The following is a 6000-nucleotide window of genomic DNA, read 5'->3' on the forward strand; positions in this document are numbered from 1 at the left end:
ACGCTGGCGCTGTAGTCTTCTCAAATCTCAAAGTGAGAGGTCTGACTTGATGAACAGGCGAGTAAGCGTTCACCGCTGAGGAAATCTCGGGAAAAAGCACAGCAGGTCTCAACCTGAGGGTCGCTACCTCTCTGGGGGTCGCATATCAGATATCCTGCAATGAGATATTTTACATTACAGTTCTTAGCAGGAGCAAAATTACAGTTATGAAGTCGCACCCAAATTTTATGGTTGTAGGTCACCACAACGTAAGGAACTGTATTAAAGAGTCGCAGTATTAGGAAGGTTGAGAACCACTAGGCTAGAATATGTTGCCAGTGGGTCCTTGAGAAGCAAACCAAGCCAACAATCAAGCAGACTGCGCTTTTATGCAGCCCCTAAGGTTTACAACGCTATTTCGTGATTACCTTTGACATGTTCTTGTGTGTGACCATCACAACTCATTAAATGGTCTCCATCTCTACTCCAAACACTGCTTGGGATATTTCATTAAACCCAAAAGACATACCAAGGTGTATATGTGTGCTGGGGGTTGAACCAAGGGCCTCTGGCATTCTAGGCAAGTGCAGCTTAGTAGCACTTAATAATTTTGCTTTTAAGTTAGGGTCTCACTAAGTTGCCCATGCTGGACTTGAACTCACTATGTAGCCCAGGCCTCGAACTTGCAATCCTCCTGCCCTAGCCTTCCCAATGGCTGCTGTTACAGACAAGTGTCACCCTGCTTTACTTCAACATACATTATTGCAAGCATTTTATATATCAGTATGTTTTCTGGGTACTCCAGATACTCCCAGTGAACAAAGATCCCTTTGTTTGGAGAATTTAAAATCCACTGGATAATTTACACTGACATTGATTGATAGGACATTTCCAGAGAAGACATCACTAGGGCAATTGAAGTTGATCTTTGTGTTTTGTTTGTATTTCATTTTACTCAGTACTGGAAGTTAAGCCCAGGGCTTCATACATGCTAGTCAAGAACTATATACCCTGCCAACTTTTTTTAAACTAGACTACTTTTAAACAGAGACTATATATGATCATAGAACAAGCCTTTATACTCTTCAAGGGAGGGTTTTAGGTATATAGTTGATTGTTTCACAGCTTTTAATGGGATCTCCTAGGTAGTTCAGGTTCCTCCTGCCTCAGCATCCCAAGGGCTGGAATAACAGTCACAAAACATCATACCCAGGTATAGGATGATTCCAGGTAGGAGCTGGAGAGATGGTTAATTAAGACTGCTTCCTGCTCTTCCAGAGGACTAAAGTTCATATGCCAGCACTCATGGGCTCACACTCTCCTGTAACTCCAGCTACATGGATCCAGTGTCCTCTTTTAGCCTCCCTAGGCACCTATATACCCCCCACATACAACACACACACTGTCTTCTGGGTAGAGAATGAGCATTAATGTGGGAGCACTGACTGACTGGGAGAAATGAAGGAGGCTGATTAGAACAGGATGAAGGGGGTAGAATGGAGATGAGCATGCCAAGTCACATAGAGCATGTTGAGTCCTATAATGTGTTGAGATGGAGCACCATCAGAGAACTGTGAGCTAATGAGTACTAATTTTTTCTTTAAAAAAATTCCATATGCTGTCTTGAGAATTAGACAGAAATAAAAATAAGTGGGGAAAGGCTAGTTAAGAGGCTACAGCAATTGCCCCACTATGACTCCCCCCCCCCCAAATCTCATGATTTGAGAAAGAAAAGGCTGAAGTCTGGTGCTAGCCATATAGGAAACATGTTTCCCGGAAATCAGAAATAGATGTCCGAGAATGCCAGTAACTTATCAGACCACCTTGCAGGAGATAGGAGCTGAAACAATTATGGGTCAGTAACCATACCTTAGCCAGGATTCTTTGATTATGCCTTCTGTTTAAACTTTATCCTCATGTTTGGACCCCTGGAAGATGGACCTCTTTGTCCCTCTTCCCATTGTGACCATAGTGAGTACATCATTTCTGCTTTTCATTCATGTGACTTTTAATTGGCTAATCAAGCCCATGTGGCCAAAGCCAACTTGTTAGGGCAGTCTAGGCATAGTCTCTGACCCCTAACTCTGGAAACAAGAAAACGGGTCTTCCGGGGTATCTGGCACCCTCTTCTCATTTCTGTGAGCACCAGACACAAACGTAGTGAACAAATATGCATGCATGCAAAGCAACCATGTGTAGTCAATGAACTGAAAGATGAGAGCATTGGACAAATTGTCCAGGAGGTCTGAAATTGCTGAAAAAAAAAATGACAAACACAGGTTAGTCATTGTCAGGAACAACAATCTTTAAGGCATTTCAGAAAAAAAAATAACTGGAGATTGATGAATGTAAGTTGGAAAGCAGTGAGTGGTATAGTCAGATGATACAAAATTTAATATTAAGGACCATGTTAAGAAAAAGCCAGGGGTGGTTAAATATAGTATGGAATAGCGAGAAAAAAACCCATCCTGCCTCCACCGAGGTGGATAATGGTCAGAACAGAGTCACTTCTTGGGGACAGAGAGATTAAGTTATACACACACACACTCATAATTTGGGAAAGATGCTACTAAGTAGCTCCTTGCCCACCCCAAACATTTACCTCAAATTCTTTATTTTTCCATTAAAAGCTAGGCCAGAGGTTTTCTAAGAACTGATAAATCCAGAGAATTCACATCAGAGACCCAGCTCATTTTCTAACCTCTTCTACAAAGCTTATATTCTACCTGGCAGGGATTGGTTGTTTAGAAAGAGAACTGTTGATTTAGAAAAGTACATCTTCAGAAGTGTAAAATACCAAGTTCTGCTGACAGCAGAGTGTGGAGTCCCGGCCCTGGAGCAGCCCTCAGCAGAGTTAAATAATCCTTTTTCTGCAACTGGGAATCCCTGATCTTGTCTGCACAAAGCCGCAAGTCTTTGTGTTCTTGGCAGCAGTCCACCTCACACAGAACCAATTGTTCGTTGAACACCAGGGAGAACTTTGCTCTTTGGTCACTACTTTCCTGTTTGTGACTCACTGAACCATAGTTGTGGCAATATAGAAAATTCGGTTATATTTAATTCCTCAGAGCCTGTGCCAAGGAGAAGCTCTGTAACAGTAATAAACCCTCCTATCCCAACTCTTAGAGGAACAAAGTGTTAAGAGCCTGTAGTCAGCCAGATGAGTAATACCCATGTTAACCTCTTCCCCAAGTTTGGGCAGGGTTACCCAGCGCTAACCAGTGTTTTGGTTGATGTCCTAAAAGCAGACCAAAATGCTATCCATCATTCTTCTTCCTCCCTCACCATTTCCAAAGGTAACCTTTCTAACTAGAAGAACTAGAAGCGTTCTCCAGCTTGCTGGGCAGGCCAGGTTTTTGCGGTAGCATTTCAGTGAAAATGGCATCACAAATGGCACCCAGTTTTTCTAAAAGGCATCTGCTTCAGTGCTTTTTTTGCAAAAGATTCTCTAATTTTATCATGGACACCGGAATCTTTCTTTCTTTCTTGGTGTATTATATATGAAAAATGAACATAGGGGTCTCAGTGTCTTTCCATACTTCCAAATATATATCTAGGACAGACAAGAAATGCATAGCCCAGAACCTTGTCCAGGAAAGGCTTGTCACATATTGGGAATATTGTAATCTCTTCAACTGTTTGCTTCTCAACTTCTCCCCTCCGATGATGTGAGATATGGAATCTGTATTAAGATTAGCTCTCGGGGTTGGAGAGATGGCTCAGCAGTTAAGAGCACTGACTGCTCTTCCAGAGGTCCTGAGTTCAAATCCCAGCAACCACATGGTAGCTCACAGCCATCTGTGATGAGACCTGATGTCCTCTTCTGGTGTGTCTGAAGACAGCTACAGTGTACTCACATACATAAAATAAGTAAATCTTAAAAAAAAAAAAAAAGATTAGCTCTCAAGGCTATCCCAATGGCAGATGTTCTAAATAGAAGGACCAAAGAGTAATTTATTAATAATACAATTAGAATTAGTATTCTTTTGTTATTTATAACACAGAAAAACTCTTACTTGAGTGACTGGTATGTAGAGGAAAATAAAGCAGACAAGCAGAAAGAATAAAGAAGCTTAACAGATATAGGAACTTTGTCTTTCATATAAAGCTAGTTTTGGTCAAAATGATTTTTATCTAACTTGGATAATACCTAGATTTTATCTAACTTACTTACTATACTTCAGACACTTTTAAAAGTTTTTTTCCTTGTTTGTTTTGTCTTGTATTGCTTTGGCTAATCTCAAAATTGTTGTATACACAAGGGTGTTTTTTATTATCTGATCCTCCTGCCTCCATACTCTCTTAAGTGCTAGCATTATAGGTGTGCACTCTTACACCTGGACCCCCCAAAAAAAAAATTACTCTTACTGTATAAATTTCAATCATTGAAGATTCTTTAAAAATATTTTACACACTCTAAAAGTGATATTGAAAGAAGAATAGAGGAATAGGTAAGACACGGTCTCACAAAGCCCAGCCTAGCATCAAACTCACTACATAGCTGAAGATGACCTCAAATACCTGATCCTTCTCATTATATCTCTGAAGGTCCAGCTCAGAAGAGGAATTTTTCAATTGTAGAATAGGGACTGAGCAGATGGCTCAGAAGTCAAAACTCTTGTCCCAAAATAAAAAAGATCAGCGTTCAAACCCTTAAAACTTGCATAAATGCCTGCTAAGCCTGATGGTTCACCTGTAATTCCACCTTTAGATGTCAGAGACGGGAGCCACAGAGAAATCTGGCTAGCAAGACTAGCCACATTGGTGAGCTCTGGACTCAGCTGAGCAACCCTGCCTCAAAAGAATAATATAGAAGAGGGATTGAGGAAGATTTCCAATATGAACCTAAAGCTCACATATACACATTACAGACACATGAAAAAGAAGAGGAAAATACAGAGTAGGTAGCAAGGCACTACAGATACTACAGGCAGTACAATAACTTATTTAAGAAATTTGAGGGGCTGGAGAGATGGCTCAGCCATTAAGAGCACGGGCTGCTCTTCCAGGGGTCCTGAGTTCAATTCTCAGCAACCACATGGTGGCTCAAAACCATCTGTAATGGAATCTGATGCCCTCTTCTGGTGTGTCTGAAGACAGCTATAGTGTACTCATATAAATAAAATAAATCTTTAAAAAAAACAAAACAAAACAGAAATTTGAACCAACTATTTGTGTTTGGCTATTAGTATTATAATTATCCATGATTAATATTGGCATTTTCTATATCCAAATCTCCAAAGGTAGTAAGTATATCATAGTGGATACAACAAAGACTTTGAAGAAACTTTTGATCTGTATTCATGGCTTTATTGCCACCTGTAATCAAGTCATGTTACCTGAGTCTTTGTTACTAGATCTCTAGATGCAGAAGGATAAGAATTAACCTTTCATGGTTGGGTTGGCTGTTGTAAGAATTATGACACATAGGAAAAGTGAAAAATACATAATAGATTTTTTTCATTTTCTTCGTTCCTTCCTTCCTTCCTTTCCTTCCTCTCTTCCTTCCTTCTTCCCTCCCTCCCTCCCTCTCTCTCTTTCTTTCTTTCCTTTTTTCTTTCTCCTTTCTTTCTTTCTTTCTTTCTTTCTTTCTTTCTTTCTTTCTTTCATTCATTCTTTCTTTCTTTCTACCTTGTTTTTTTTTTTTGTTTTTGTTATTGTTTTTTTGAGGATAGGGTTTCACTGTGTAGCTTCAGCTGTCCTGGAACTCTTTCTATAGGCCAGGCTAGCCTCAAACTCTTAAAGATCCACCTGCCTCTGCCTCCCAAGTGTTGGGATTAAAGGTTTGTGCCACCATAGCCCTGCCCATTTTATTTTTATTTTTAATATAGTTTTACTACCTTTCCCTGTCAACTCCTCTCAAATCCTCTCCACCTCCCTACTCACCCAATTTTATGTTCTTTCTCTCCCTCCTCATTCTCTTTCTAAAACAAAAAACCAAAAAACAAACACACACACACACAAAACAAAAATCAAAACAAACAAATGAACAACAATTAAAAATAAGACAAAAATAAGTGC

The sequence above is a fragment of the Mus caroli genome, chromosome 9 (genome assembly GCF_900094665.2).
Source record: "Mus caroli chromosome 9, CAROLI_EIJ_v1.1, whole genome shotgun sequence".
Classification (NCBI taxonomy): domain Eukaryota; kingdom Metazoa; phylum Chordata; class Mammalia; order Rodentia; family Muridae; genus Mus; species Mus caroli.